Below are 13,920 nucleotides of genomic sequence, written 5' to 3'. Positions count from 1 at the left end.
GAAATAAGCTGCCCTCTCTCAGGGCTCAAATCTGAGAAAGAAGGAAAGAAAAAGGCTAGACACCATCTGTGAAGAGGAGAGGGAGACAGCGCCGAATGGGGGCAGGGAGGGGTCTCATACCTGATAGCTTACTCTTCTGAAGAAACGTGGGAAACACAGTACAAACCAAGCAATCAAAAACAGCTGTGTATGTTTGATGGGAAGACAACATGGCCTAGGAAATTTGATTTGATTCACTCTAGTAAGAAAAAGGAAATTAATACTAAACACCCTTAGGTAAACCTGCCTTGGAGAGAGAACTAATAATACATTTATTAGAAGTACTTGTCTGTACAATAATATATAAAAGTATATACTATAATAAAAATAATAAAAAAGAGAGGAGGGGCACCTGGGTGGCTCAGTTGGTTGAGCATCCAGCTCTTGGTTTTGGCTCAGGTTGTGATCTTAGGGTCAAGGGATCAAGCCCCATATCTGGCTCTACCCTCAGTGCAGAGCCTGCTTGAGATTCTCTCTCCCTCTGCCTCTGCCCCTCACCCTGATCATTCTCTCTCTCACACACTCTCAGATAAATAAATAAAATCTTTAAAAAGAGAGAGAGAAGAAATGCGGGGCAGGTATGCATTTACATGTAGACTGTTGTGATGGTCTGCAGGAATGCAACTCTTTTCAGATTTCTTCTTTACCATCCAAAATGCCTGCTGGTGCTCTGACCATCAAACCCATGTTCTGAGCAGCAGGATGGAGGGGAGATAGAAAAAAAGCAAGCTCCTTCCCTTTCAAAGAGACTATACAGAGGTCTTATGAGACACATAACTTCTGCCTACATTTCATTTGGAAAACCTTGATCATGTGGCCACATACAGTTGCAAGGGTGTCTGGGAAATACTGTAATACTGGGCCCAGTCAAAAATCCTGGTTCATTTAATTTTCAGTTAAGAGGGAAAGTGGAGATATGGGAGGTAACTCTTAGCCTCTACCCCAGAAGAACCCCTAGCCAGGTGACATATTTCATGGATCCCAGGGGAACTGTGAAAACCCTCCAACCACTTTTGCATCATTGATTATGAGTCTTCATGGGCATTCCAGCAGGGGAAAATAGGAGTGTGACTGTCAGAAAAGTCTCTCTGGTGATGCTGTCTAGGTAAATCAAAGACCCAAATGGTGCAGTGTAACAGTGAGGTGATTGGCCGAACTAGACACTAAATTAACGTAATAGAAACCGGTAAGAAGGCGCAGTGAGGAGACTGGCTGGTTATAAAATTGTTTGCAGGAAAATTACTCCCCAGGAGTCATTAATGTGCTGCCCAGGGTGCAGTATTCCCAAGAGAGGCTGTCCTACCCACACTCTGAGTGTGGGCCCTCCAGGCCCTGCAGAGGGGTGCACTGGCTGCGTGCTGTGAGCCCACTGGGTGCCTCCATGACCTTCACAAACAAACCTTGAGCAAGATATGGAGAGCATCAAGAAAAGCAAGGCATTTTTCCTGAAGTTGGCAGGAAGGGCTGTGTTCAAACTGGGTGGGAAGGCCAAAGGAAAAGAGGGAGGCCATGCCCCTCAGACGAGGGCAGAGCCTGTCCAAATGTGAAAATGCGCAGACCCCCAGCCCCATGACCCCTGGGTCTGCCACCACCTTCCTCTGTGCCCCTGCCCCCGCCCTCCCGATGGAGCTGGCTGGCACCCTTGCTGGCCGGGCCAAGCTCTAGCCCTGGTAACGCTGCACCTCTGACTCCCCTTTGCCTGGAGGCGGGGCAAGCACACCAGCCTGCTCCCAGCAGCTCTGGGGCCAGGACCGCTGAGGCACAGGGGCAGAGGGCCCATGTGACAGATGCCTATGTCAGTGTACCTTGGCTCTCTTCAAGCGCCCTCCTTGCAGTGCAATCCTTGCATCTGCTGTCCTGAAATTTGCGGATTTTCTTTGAATCTCCATCTGGACACAATCATCACCAAAGTTGTGGAAAGTTAATTAGGGTGAAGAAATATCCACTGATCATCCCCCTCCCCCACCCATCCTGGGTAACTCTGCGTCCTGGGGAGCAGGCCAGCTCAGAGCAAATCGCCAGTTACTAGCCTGGAGGTGGCATCTCCTTAAAGGGCCACCCTGTGAGTCAATCAGCCCTTCGAATTAAGGGAACGGAAAAAGATAGACCCTTCCTCCAGTAAAGTTTCACTAGGTGCCCTTTGATTGCCCATTGGCATTCCTGACATTGTGGAAGTAGAGATGACATGAAGATCAGTAGGGCTGGTTTCTAATCCTCAAAAAATATAGTTTCGCGGGGTGAGAAATAGATACTCAAGAAACGTAAGAGAATGGGGAAAGAGAGGAAGAGGGAGGAAATCCTGAAGGGGCAGGGTCTGAGCACAGAAGTGCCCCGTGTGGATTCTAGTTCAGTCTCTGCCTTGGTCGCCCTGCACCCTCCCTGTTTCTCTGCTCCCTGTTGTGGCCGCCATCCCGCCCCAGCACCCTCATCAGAGGCACCCCGTGAATGTGCAGCAGCCCTGAGCAAATAAATACTTTTGCATTCTCCCCTCTGTGCATCGTAACACATTGTGTCTTGCCTGGATTTGTATCTCAAAGCCTAACAGGGCAAGATCCAGGAGGCGACTTTTTATTCTCTTTCGTGATGACAGATTAATTCCCTCCAATGAATGAACTATAATTTGTTTAACCAACTCTCTACTGTTGACTGAATTTTCTAATTATTTGAAATAAAAAACAATGAATACCATGCATACCTGAGGGACACATTTCTAAGAGTGAAATTGCCTTTAGAAGTTTACAAGCATTTTTTTAAATTGTAAAGAGTGTTGCCAAACTGCTCTCTATAGAGGCTGGACCTGGGCAGGGGGTGCGGAGTGAGGGGGTGGGAGGATGCACTCCCACCAGACTATAGAGCGTTCTTGTCTCCACACCCTTGTCAGTACCTTTCCAACCCAAGGGGGCGAGGATGCGTCATTTTAGCCATAATTAGACTTTGCTGGGTGAGGCCGAGCATCTCCTCAAATGCTGAAGACCCATTTATGTTTCCTTTCTGTGACCTGATGACCTGGGGATGCTGAACATATCCATTGAACTGGAAATCTTTCTTTTTTAATTGACTTGTAAGAGGTCTTACATCTTAAGGAAATGAACTTTTCTGTGATCTAATTTGCAGATGTGGCTCTGAGTTGCTCCTTTGTTTTTCCATTGTGTTCTCGGGTGGGGATGCCACTCAGAGGTGGCATTGACTGTACACCCAGGTGGCTCAGTCTTTTCTTTCTCCAGATTTGGTCAGTTACAAAGACTTTCTTACTTCAATGCTGTCCTTTAAAAACTGTCCTGACCGTTATATGATTTCATTTATTACGTCTAAACTTTTGATTTGCTTAAAATTTAACCTGCTCAAAGGTGGGACTGCTGGCTACCCAGGTGTTTCCACATTAGTTAAAATCTACCTTTCTCTCCCCCATTTGAAATGTCACCTTTGTCACATGCCAAATTCCTGTGCATATTTGGGTCTATTCCTAGATTTTTCCAAACCATCATGGATCTGTCTATTCAGATGTTCAGATACTAATGCTGAGATATTTCCATACTGTCTTTATGACACGCTTGTCTCTGTGCTAGGACTGACTACCCTTGTTCCTTTTCTAAAAAGTGATCTTGTTAGCCAGTCTTGGGTGTTTATTTTTCCATATGAATCCAGCATATCTTGTTCTCCCCAACCAAAAAAGAAAATAAAAGAAAAGAAAAAAGAAAAGAAAAAAAGTCCTTTAGTGGGTTTTTACTGGAATAGCATTAAGTGTATAGATTAATTGTGATGTAGGCATCGGATTATGTAAAACAACATACTTTACTTTTCATTGGCTCAAGCTTACTCAGTGCTTTCAGGAGCACTTAAAGTTTTCTCGTGAATTCCTCCCATGTGTTTCATCATTCTGGTTGCTCTAAGTGGGGCCTCTTCGCTATTTCTTCCAGCAGTTCTCGGTGTGCTCTGCCTCTAGGTGGCTGCCTGCTGGGTGCAATGGTGGATCGTTATCCCAGACCTTCTTAAAAACAATGAAAAATTTGCCATCTTTTATTCTTATGCATTTTCCACACGATTGCCCATGCAAACTCCTTCCCTCTCTGGCTGTAGATTCCTGCAGCCCCACCTGAAATGTTTTAATCTTTGTCGTGGTTCTAACCAGGCACTGCAGCTGCTCTGAAAGCATCCATGACACCTGTCTATTCACATCCGCATCCTCGGGCCTGAACAAAGGATGCTCAGGCAGCTACTCTTAGAACCTCTTCTCTGTAGGGGGCAAGGTGTTAGCGTCAGCTTAACCTCCTTTTAAAGGAGGAATGTGAATTTGCCTCCCGAGAAAGTGACTTCTTGACACTTAACCCAATCTTTGATCTTCACTCCACAGGCCTCACCTGCCACCGTGTGCAGTGTCCAGCACAGTGTCCAAGGCAGCATCCAGCATAACGTCCGGCAGAGTGTCCAGCACAGTGGCCCTGAGTTGGCTGCGGCCCAGCTGCCCCTCAACCCAACTTGAACCTGGTCTTGGAGGCACGAGGAGCCATGAACCACCTGGGTCAAAAAACACCACCAAGAAACAAATGCATTTCCTCTGCACCTCCCTTTGCTCATCATCAGGGCAGATGTGCTGCAAGTGCTTTGCATGGGGCAACTGTGCCCCACCCGAGGTCCCTTCCATTTCCACAGTTCCTGGGCCTTCATACTCAATGCCAGTTTTGGGATGAGGTTGCTTCTGTCTGAGTGGGCCCCACACCCTCCAGAAACCCTGGTTTCTCTCATTTTCCACGCTGAGCTCAGCACACTGAGTAGCCTGTCCAGGGTGACCTTTCATTACACAGGGCCCCATCACACATGCCTCTGAGATGCACCACCAGCTCAGGCTAGCTGGCCACCCCCTGCCTTTAGTCTCTGGCCATTTTTTTCTTTTCTTTTCCCTTGTTTATTCAGGAATGCAGAAACAGACTTATCAGACATTGCCTTGAAAGGCATTAATAGGTTAAAGGCAAACCAAATCCAAAGCCAATCCAGGCATCATTTTCTGTGGAGAGGATACAGACATCTCTGGTGCACGGGACTCTCCACCCCTCCCCAAGGGACTGGAAGCACTCCATAGACACCTGCTGCCCCAGATGCCCAAGACCTGATTGCTCCTGAGGCAACTTCCACTTGTGATCACGTTTTCGTGAAGGAAAAACTAGGGAGAAGAATATGGAAGCAGCTCACGGCGTCTGATGGTTCTGTTTGCTGAAGCTAGTCTGGCCTCTTTCAGGACTGAATGCGGATCTAAAGTCATCCCTGCAAGCTGTTTTAGAACAAAATGACAAGCCTCTAAGTAACTAGGTTGCTATAACCAGGTGATTTCAGGTTACTAGAGGCAGTTTGCAGGAAGGTGTTCCTCCCCCAGTGTGAATTCCAGCCTGCAGAAGAGCAGCACTGGGCATGGGGACAGAGGCTAAGGACAAAGAGTTTCCTGAAAATGCCCTTAGAGCAGAAGTCCTGTGGGAAAAGGGAGTGCAGGCCTGGCAGCGTTCGCCTGCCCAGTTGGATGGCCTGTCCTGGGTCAGAGCACCTTCGGCTTTCAGGAAGCTCTGGCCACAGACAGACACATGGCTTTGGGGGACAGGCCCCTGCTGTGGACACCATGCTATTTCTGAGTCTGGACTGGCCACAGAGAATGAGCAGGAGGGACCCGAAAACACACCGAGCTGGAAGTGGCTGCATAACACGGATCAGGGACCTGTTTGTACAAAATGGGTGGTTGTTCAAAGAAATAAATGTCATCAAGACATGTTGGCCGCTACTCAGTGTGAAATTTCTGCACAGTGGGGGGATGTGATTAACGGGATGCCCTGAGCTGTGCCCACAACTGCCCCTGAGATCCGGTTCTGGAAGCAGGACCAGTCAGCCAGACTCGCTGAGCACGTGCTCCCCTGTCTGCTGCCCTCAGTGCTCCCCTGTCTGCTGCCAACTACACACGTGCTCCCCTGTCTGCTGCCAACTCTTCACAGGGCCCTCAGTGCCGAAGGGGAGGGGTCCTTGACCATATTTTGTGATTGACTTCTTCTCCCATTGTCCAGACTAACTTCTTAGGGTTTGAGGTGTGAGAATAGGTGCATCCCCCCAAGGCCGAGTCCTTTCTTTGACTGCTTTAGACAATCTGATCCTTTAGGATGCCTCTTCTCTCCTGCTAAAATCCAGAAGAAATAGGAAAAAAAAAAAAAAGTCCTTACTGCCCTGACTAACACAGCTGAATCTTGCTGGCTTCCTTATCAACCTCTCCACCCCAGGAACTATTAACCCTAGATCAACATATCAATTAAGGTCGATTTGGATTGGATTACAAATTGCAATCATCTGAGCGAGAAGGCGGCGGTGTTGGTACTGGAGAGTGTACTGTGCAGCTGAGGATAGAGGGACAAACCAGGGCCTGCCTGAGCGCCTCCTCCGTGTCCTGTAAGTACGGGTGCAGCTTTTAGCTCCCCTTGGAGACAGGGGATGGGCTGTCAACACTGCCAGCGTCAGGGGGCTGTGAGATGTGCTGCTTCTGCTACCGTGGGGCAGTCGCATGAGCTCATGGATGTCTTGGGGGGCGGGGTTTGTCTCCACAATTCACTGTTTTTCTGGTCCTTGAATGTTCTAATATTTCAGAGGAGGAGACCTAGATTCACAGCAGACTTGCTCTGGTGTGCGCAATCTGGTGGAGGCAGCTAGCATCTCATTCTTTTGTTGCATGATTAAAAAGGATGAGGTCTGAACAAGTAGAAGAACTATTGAATTAGGACAATCTGGGTCATAGAAAAAGATGAATCTGCTACAGAGTGAAGAGCTGGAGCAAACCTGGGAACGACACGGACAGGAGGACATGAGGCCCTGTGTGTGCCACGGGGGCTTGGGCCTCAGCGGGGCAGGGCTGCTTGGGGTCCTCGGAGAGGGTAGGCAGAGGTGCATAAGTCAACCAATGACTTTGATAAACGATGAATACCGATGAATACCGAGGCAAGGGGCCAATACCGAGACAGCGGTGGTGGGCTGCAGAACTGGCATCCCGGGGTTTGAAAAGTGGGAAGATGAAAGGGCTGGACCTGCGCCGGGCTCTGCTCAGGAACCTTCTGGGGGGCCCAGCGCCAGGGTCCCCACGGCAGGGAGGGTGCCTCTCCCCAGCTTGCACCACACAAATGGCCCAGAGTCATGGTGAGGGAAAACCCTGGTGACCTGGAACTGGTCATTGACTTTTCTATTCTGTAAGTTCCTGTTCTGTTGATGAAATATTTTAAAATATGAAGCTGTTGTTTTTCGATATAAGTGATGATTCCCAGCGTGCTCAAGGTTGTGGTAAAACTGATTCTCTCATACATTGTTGAGGGCATGGATATTTTTAGAAGTGGGTTTGCCATGGATTATCTGTGTCGTCAAAATAACCCTTGACCTACAAATTCCACCCTCAAACATTTATTTCCTAAGGAAAAAAACCTAAATAACATACATGAAAATATACAGGATAATTCATTTGCAATACACAAAGATTGGTAAAATAAATAAATAAGAACTAATAGAGGAATAATTTTTTCAGTTCTGATACATACGCCTGTTGAGAATTTTTTGAAACTATTTAACAATAAGGGCATTTCTATTGACTATAAGATGACCAATGCAAGGTATTGGTATGGATTATACACTTGGATTACTTAGTTAAGAAAAAGTAATTTATGCAAAAAGAAAAACTGAAAGGAAATAAACCGTCTCTTTCTTCATCTTATAATCAGATATAATGATATTTTCTTGTAATTCTTGATATATTTTCAACATGTATTTAGCCTCTTATTTTATGCTTTCTCTGTATTCTACCTTGTGGTAGCAGAATCTCAGCGTCCCCCAAGACTCCCCACCATGAACACACCTGGAGACTTGTGAGTAGGTGAGGTAGCCTCATACGAGACCACGTCTCAGAAGAGAGGGGTCCTCCACTGGCCCTGGAAAGGGGGCTGCCACCTGCAGGCCCCAAGGTGGGGATCAGAGGGCATTCCCTGCCAGCAGGCTGTGGAGGGTCAGTCCTAGAACCTCACCAACCTCAGTTCTCCCAAACCTGCAGCTGGGAAGAGGCCCGGCCTCATGTGGGAGCACAGCCCCAGCCAGCCTTGTGATTTCAGCCAGCTGGGACCCGCACAGAGGACCCTGCTAGCCCCTGTCCAGACTCCTGACATGCGGAGGACCTCACCAGCCCACCTTCAGACTCCTGACCCCAGAGGACCCCACTCACCCACATCCAGACTCCTGACCCAGAGGACCATCTGCTAGCCCACGCCCAGACTCCTGATGCACAGAACCTATGAGAGGGAGATGCGTGTTTGTAAGGAATCAAGTTGGTGGCTTGTCATGCAGTATTACGATAAGAATACACACCTGTCTTATTACCTTTCTTTTAATTTCCTTACTTAGATCGCTTTAGATTTATCATATTTTTTCTGCTGTTTATTTTTCTTCCTATTCTAATTTGGTTGTTACCAACTTGTGCTTTAAGTAGTTATCATGGCTGTTAACACAGGCATAGTTAGCTTAGGGAAGTCAGAACTGGCCTGTACAGCCCGGGTGGCTCAGCGGTTTCGCGCCGCCTTCAGCCCAGGGCCTGATCCAGGAGACCTGGGATCGAGTCCCATGTCAGGCTCCCTGCACGGAGCCTGCTTCTCCCTTTGCCTGTGTCTCTGCCTCTCTCAATCTCTCTCTCTCTCTCTCTCAGGAATAAATAAATAAAATATTAAAAAAAAAAAAAAAAAAAAAGAACTGGCCTGTAGCTTCACCCGCCATTGACACCATTACCACTGAGGACACATTAACCACCTCCCTGCCACCCTGCTGTTGCTGTCGCTGGTTTGAATGTGACCTTGAGACCGTGACTGTTTTCTTCCTAAACTCCTCACACACAATTGCTGTTTCACACAGTCCGCGTTGGCTTAGATTTCCCCGCATGTTTACACGGCTCAGTGTCCCCTATCCCATTGCTTATCTCAGACCATGTAACTGGAATCACACTCCTTGTGTGTCACATCAAACCCTCTGTTTGTGCTTTCTGAAAGTGCCTCTGTCCTCCCTCTGCGCTCACAGGGTGGTTTTGCTGGGCAGAGATTTACTCTCGGGACTTGGGGGAAGATAGAATTTCCTGATTTCTGCTGTTGCAAAGAACTTTGCTGTGTGTCCCTCCTGTGAAGGTTGCCTGTCCTTTCTCACCGGGTGCTTCTACAACATCCTGCTGCATTTGTCCTTCGTGGCATTGTCACACTCAATCTATGGAGGGATTTCTTTTTCATTATTAGCCTGTGCACCGCGGGCTTCTTGAGCCTGCAAGGCCATCTTCCATAGTTTCTATTTGGTTCTTGTTTTCCAGTCTTTGTGGCATCTATTTTTTACTCATATTTTAACATTTTTTATATATTCAAACTTATTAAAAGTACTTTGTTTTCTGATTCTGTAATTTTTAATATCTTTAACTCCATTATGCAGTTTTTTCATCCCATTCTCTTTTAAAAATTTCATCTCTGCTGAGATTCCTCATCTGCTCATGAACATTGTTTACCTTTCCTGTTAGTGCCTTTAAAGTGTGAATCATAGTTACTTGAGTTCTTGGTGTCTGATAGTTTGGACACTTGGGTCCTACCTGCCTCTGGTTCTGTCAGCTACTTTGTTTCCTAACAGTGAGTATAGGTTCCCTCCCCCCTTTCTCCCTTCTTTTGTGTGTCTTGCACTTTGTGGTTGAAAGTGAGACCGGTAAGCGTGGGACATGATACCGAGTGAATTATATTTATGCCCCTCTTCCACTTGACCAGTAATGCTAGGATTGAGTCCATCTGGTCAGCAGTTGAATCTGGGATTTGTCGTTGCTGTGCTTACTCTCCCTGCAACCTCCAGCTTCCAATTCCTCTAGCTCTACCTGAGGGTGGAGACTGCTTTGTGAGAGAATCTCTCCTGATGCCCACTTCATTTTCGGTTTCAAGCCTCCAGTGGATCTCCCCTCACTCCCTGCCTCTCCCCGTCGGGGGCTGCCAGACTTGCTCTGTGCACCTCTGAGCCTAGTGTTGGGGGTCAAGGCCTTCTCTGCTTTGGTGCAGACTCGGTCTTGGCAATCATGGCCTTCCTGTGTCTTGGGAGGGGAGCTTTCTCGGTAATGCCACTGGAAACCTCTAGTGAGTCAGGCCCAGGCTGGCTTCCTGCCCCTTCCCTGGAGGTAGAGCCTTTTCCTCTGACCTCCCCGAGCCACGGCAGGTTTTAATCTGTGCCCTGGGAGTGATGAGAGTTTCTGTCCTTTCCCCTGTGGATTATAGCTCCTGTTCTGTGGCTGAGACAAAGCCTGGGAAGGCTCTTTGCTCCAGCCTCCTGCATGAAGGGAGTTCTGTATAATCTCTGTCCCTACGCTTGGTCTGCAGACTCCCCTTGTGTCCGTGACTCCTGGGGGTTTCGTACTCTTGCGTTACCCCACACTCAGCCATGGGCAGCAGCTGAATCTTTATTACCCCTGCTTCCCTGGGGAGCCACAGCTTCCATTGATGCTCTGACCCCAGTGAAGCACAGCTCATGTCTCGTCTCTCCTCGGAGGCACCTGTCCTGGGTTCAGGCTGTTGGCTGACCTGAAACCTCAGTGCTCTGGGGGTGCAAGAAAAGGCATATCTGTAGATTACTGGCTTTTTCCCATTTTTCCCATGGTATGAGTAACCCTCCTCCCAGCTTCCTACGTCTGCTGCTCAGCTTCCGGCGGCCACCTGCCACAGTACATCTGACCGATCCCCTCAGATGCCCTTTTCGTCTTTCCCAAACCTTAGCCATTTCAAATACCTCTGTGTTAAATAACAGCCTTTTTCACACTCATGAACATCTCTGAGTAAGTTCCTGGAAAAGGAATTGCCAGATCCCGGGGAAGACACATTTGTAACGTCTGTAATTATCACCAGACTCCCCTCCATGACACTACGGAGTCCACACGCACACCAGCTCTTGTCAATGCAGCGTTACCACACATCCTGCTCTTCGCCTAAGAAGTGAAAAATGGTGTCTGTGTTATTTTAATTTGCTTTTCTCATATAGTAGTGAGATTGAGCTTTTTTTCATATATTAAAGCTATTTTCATTTTGAACTGTACACTTAAAAATGGTTGAAATAGTAAATTATATGTTATATATTTTCCACAATAGAAAAGCTATTTGCATTCTTTTCTATGAATAAAATATTCATATTTTACCACTTTATAATCAATGTGTTTGCCTAATTTATTTCAGTTGATTTTCCTAGGTTTCTAAGTAGATTATCATATTTTCTGCGAATAAGGACAACACTATATTTCCCTTTAATCCTACTGGGGCGAGTAGGCAATCTCATCTTCCCTTTGGTTTTACCAGGAGTGCTTTCCTGTTCTCACCATTAAGTGCAAAGTTGGCTATTGGTTTGATGTGCACATTCTCTATTAGAAGAAATCTATTCCTGTTCTATTTTCCTAAAAACATGTGTTAATCAAGAATCATTTTGTTTTCCTCAAACAAAATGCCATTGAAATTAAGATTAGTATCGTGTTGAGCTCATGACTTTGTCTCGGGAGGACTAGTTACATAGGTGGCTGATGTTTAACTCCACATGTAAGAGGATTCGGTATTTATCACCATTCCTTGTACATTAGGACGGTCCCATTCTTGAGTCATTTTTTTAGACTCCTCTTCCAGTTAGCAACTATTTGAGTGATTTTTCAGGAGTAATCTGTGGTGGCCTGCTAGACAACAGGTTCTGCCCAGCTCCCAACATCAGAGTCTTATTGTCCTGGCTTTCATGCACCATCCCCTCCAAACCAGCCAGAGGTTTCTCCCTTTCAGGATTTTATAAGCCTCTACAACAACTGCATGTAGAAATTTGTGTGCTTGGAAATCGAATATTTTACTGGGATGTGTCTACTTGTGAGTCTTCCCTTACTGGTTTTCCTTGAAAGTACGGTATTTCACTTAAAACCGAGGATTCAGTTCTTTGCTTAGGGATATGTTCTTACATCACCGTGTTGACCCTTGCAGCTCCTTCACTTTTTCTGAGCTCTTCTTCAGAAATGCCGGTTGTGTGCACTTTTTACCTGCATTGTGTTTGCTCTAAACCTAACACCTTCTCACAGTCCCACTACTTCTGTCCTCTCTACCTCTGCCCTCCCACCACTGATCCACTTTTCTACAGCTGCATCTCTGCTTTTTCTGCCCTGATGCTGCTTGAAAGTTTGCCACAATGCTATCTCTGCTATGGCAGCCTTTCCATAAATGTGCAGCCACATGAAGCCAGTGGGCCCTTGTACCATCTCAGCTTGTAGCTCAAGCTCATGCATGAGCACGGTGCTTATGTTACATGGAGAGTGCCAGGTTGGGGGGACAAAATCTTCCTCTTTTCCTTGTACTTAATCTTGTTCAGAACTATGCTAGTCTTCTCCCTCACACATAGGGCTTCTCCCATTAGTACAGAAAAACATTTCCATAGATGTCCCAGGAAGCTTTTGTTATGCTTTATCCTGTGCATCCTGTGTATGTATCAGGAGAGGCCTGCCCCAGCTGATGTCTGCCTAGAGACTGCACCGCTCACTGGAAAGCTCACAAAACCTGTTCTCTGCTCTCAAGCTGGTGACATAATGGTTGTGGCAAAGGGGAGGTGCCAGGCAGGTGGGCGAAGCTGTGTGTCAGTGGCCTTTCTTTCTCAGGACAGTTTTGCGGTCATCAGAAGACAGCCAAGTCCAGGTTCTTGACTCATGCTCCGGTCACTTGCATCTGGTAGGATCATTGTATTTTCTGGGAGGATCCTCTGTGTTGGCAAGGATAGAAACAGAAAAAGACCCCACTACCAATACTCCTTTGATAGGCCTACCTTGCTTCTGGCCTTCTGACTGAGGTATTCATATGCTCCTGATTTGGAGCAGGAAGCAGTTCCAAGTGGGAGTTCAGTGTCTGTCCCTCAAACCATGAAACCTCTAGTGTAATTTAGCTCACATTATTCCGCTTGCATTCCATGACCTTGAATTTCTCTTTTCTTAAGAAAATTAAGATTTTTGTTTAATCAAGCAAGCATCAACTGCACTGTAACTAGTAAAAGGTTTTCAGGGCTATGACTTTTTATGACATGTTAGTGTATAACAGACCGATCTTTTTACCAAAATCATCTAGTAAAACATAATAAAGTTGCTTTACAATATGCTTGAAGGAATCAGAGAGCTAGGGCATTGTGCAGATGAGGGGCCGAGACCCTGGGAGAGGGGATTCTTAGGTGAGCTCTGCACTCTGCACTGCTGTAGCTTCAAGGCTTTTCCTGGTTTATAAGCACCATTGGCAAAGAAATGGAAGGTCTCAGCAAATATCAGCAGCTAAGAGGGTGGAGGGCTAAGGAGAGCTTCTGGGGGTTCTGCGGGATTAGTCCTTAAAGCTGCAGATCAAGGTTACCAGGTGGTTGTGGCTGGAAAAGCCAGAACCCAGAGGAATAAGTAGTATAAGAAGTATAGGTTGATCTTCATGTTGATACATTTGCTGAATCTTAGGCCAGAAAGGTGAGAGATGGGGCATCTGCACAGATGGAAGCCTCTAGAGGCTGGTAGTCTCCGTGTTTGGGCAACACACTGGAGTTTGGGGCCCACTGATGATGAGGAGGGTAAACACCGTCAATTACTCAGGTCAGCTTCCTCTGGGGAGCTCAGGGGGTCCCTGAACAAGATCCCCCTTGTGAATGGGGGGCCCAAGATAGGTGGGCCTGAAGGACAAACCTGAGCAGCTGTCTGGGCAGATGAAAATGTCTCTGGCAATGAGATGTCTCATGGCATGGTCTCTTTCCAAGCTGCTACCTGTGTTCCTGGTACCACTGGTACCTAAAGCCTAACTTTAGGTCTTGGCTATTGTCCTTACAGATGGCTTATTGAAAGTTGAGCCT

At 47.0% G+C, this 13,920-nt stretch overlaps 1 long non-coding RNA gene across 1 annotated transcript in view; it reads left to right on the top strand.

The window, feature by feature from the left end:
* Positions 1-13,920, top strand: part of LOC144287686 (uncharacterized) — a 595,958-nt gene that overhangs the window by 382,413 nt on the left and 199,625 nt on the right. Inside the window, exon 5 of the long non-coding RNA XR_013355429.1 lies at positions 4,391-6,456. This is a non-coding gene — a long non-coding RNA (uncharacterized LOC144287686). The remainder of the gene's footprint in view (positions 1-4,390; positions 6,457-13,920) is intronic.

This window comes from Canis aureus, chromosome 17 (assembly GCF_053574225.1).
Source record: "Canis aureus isolate CA01 chromosome 17, VMU_Caureus_v.1.0, whole genome shotgun sequence".
NCBI classification, from domain to species: Eukaryota; Metazoa; Chordata; class Mammalia; order Carnivora; family Canidae; genus Canis; species Canis aureus.
Note: the sequence above shows the minus strand (reverse complement) of the source record. Positions and strands in the feature narration are given on the sequence as shown.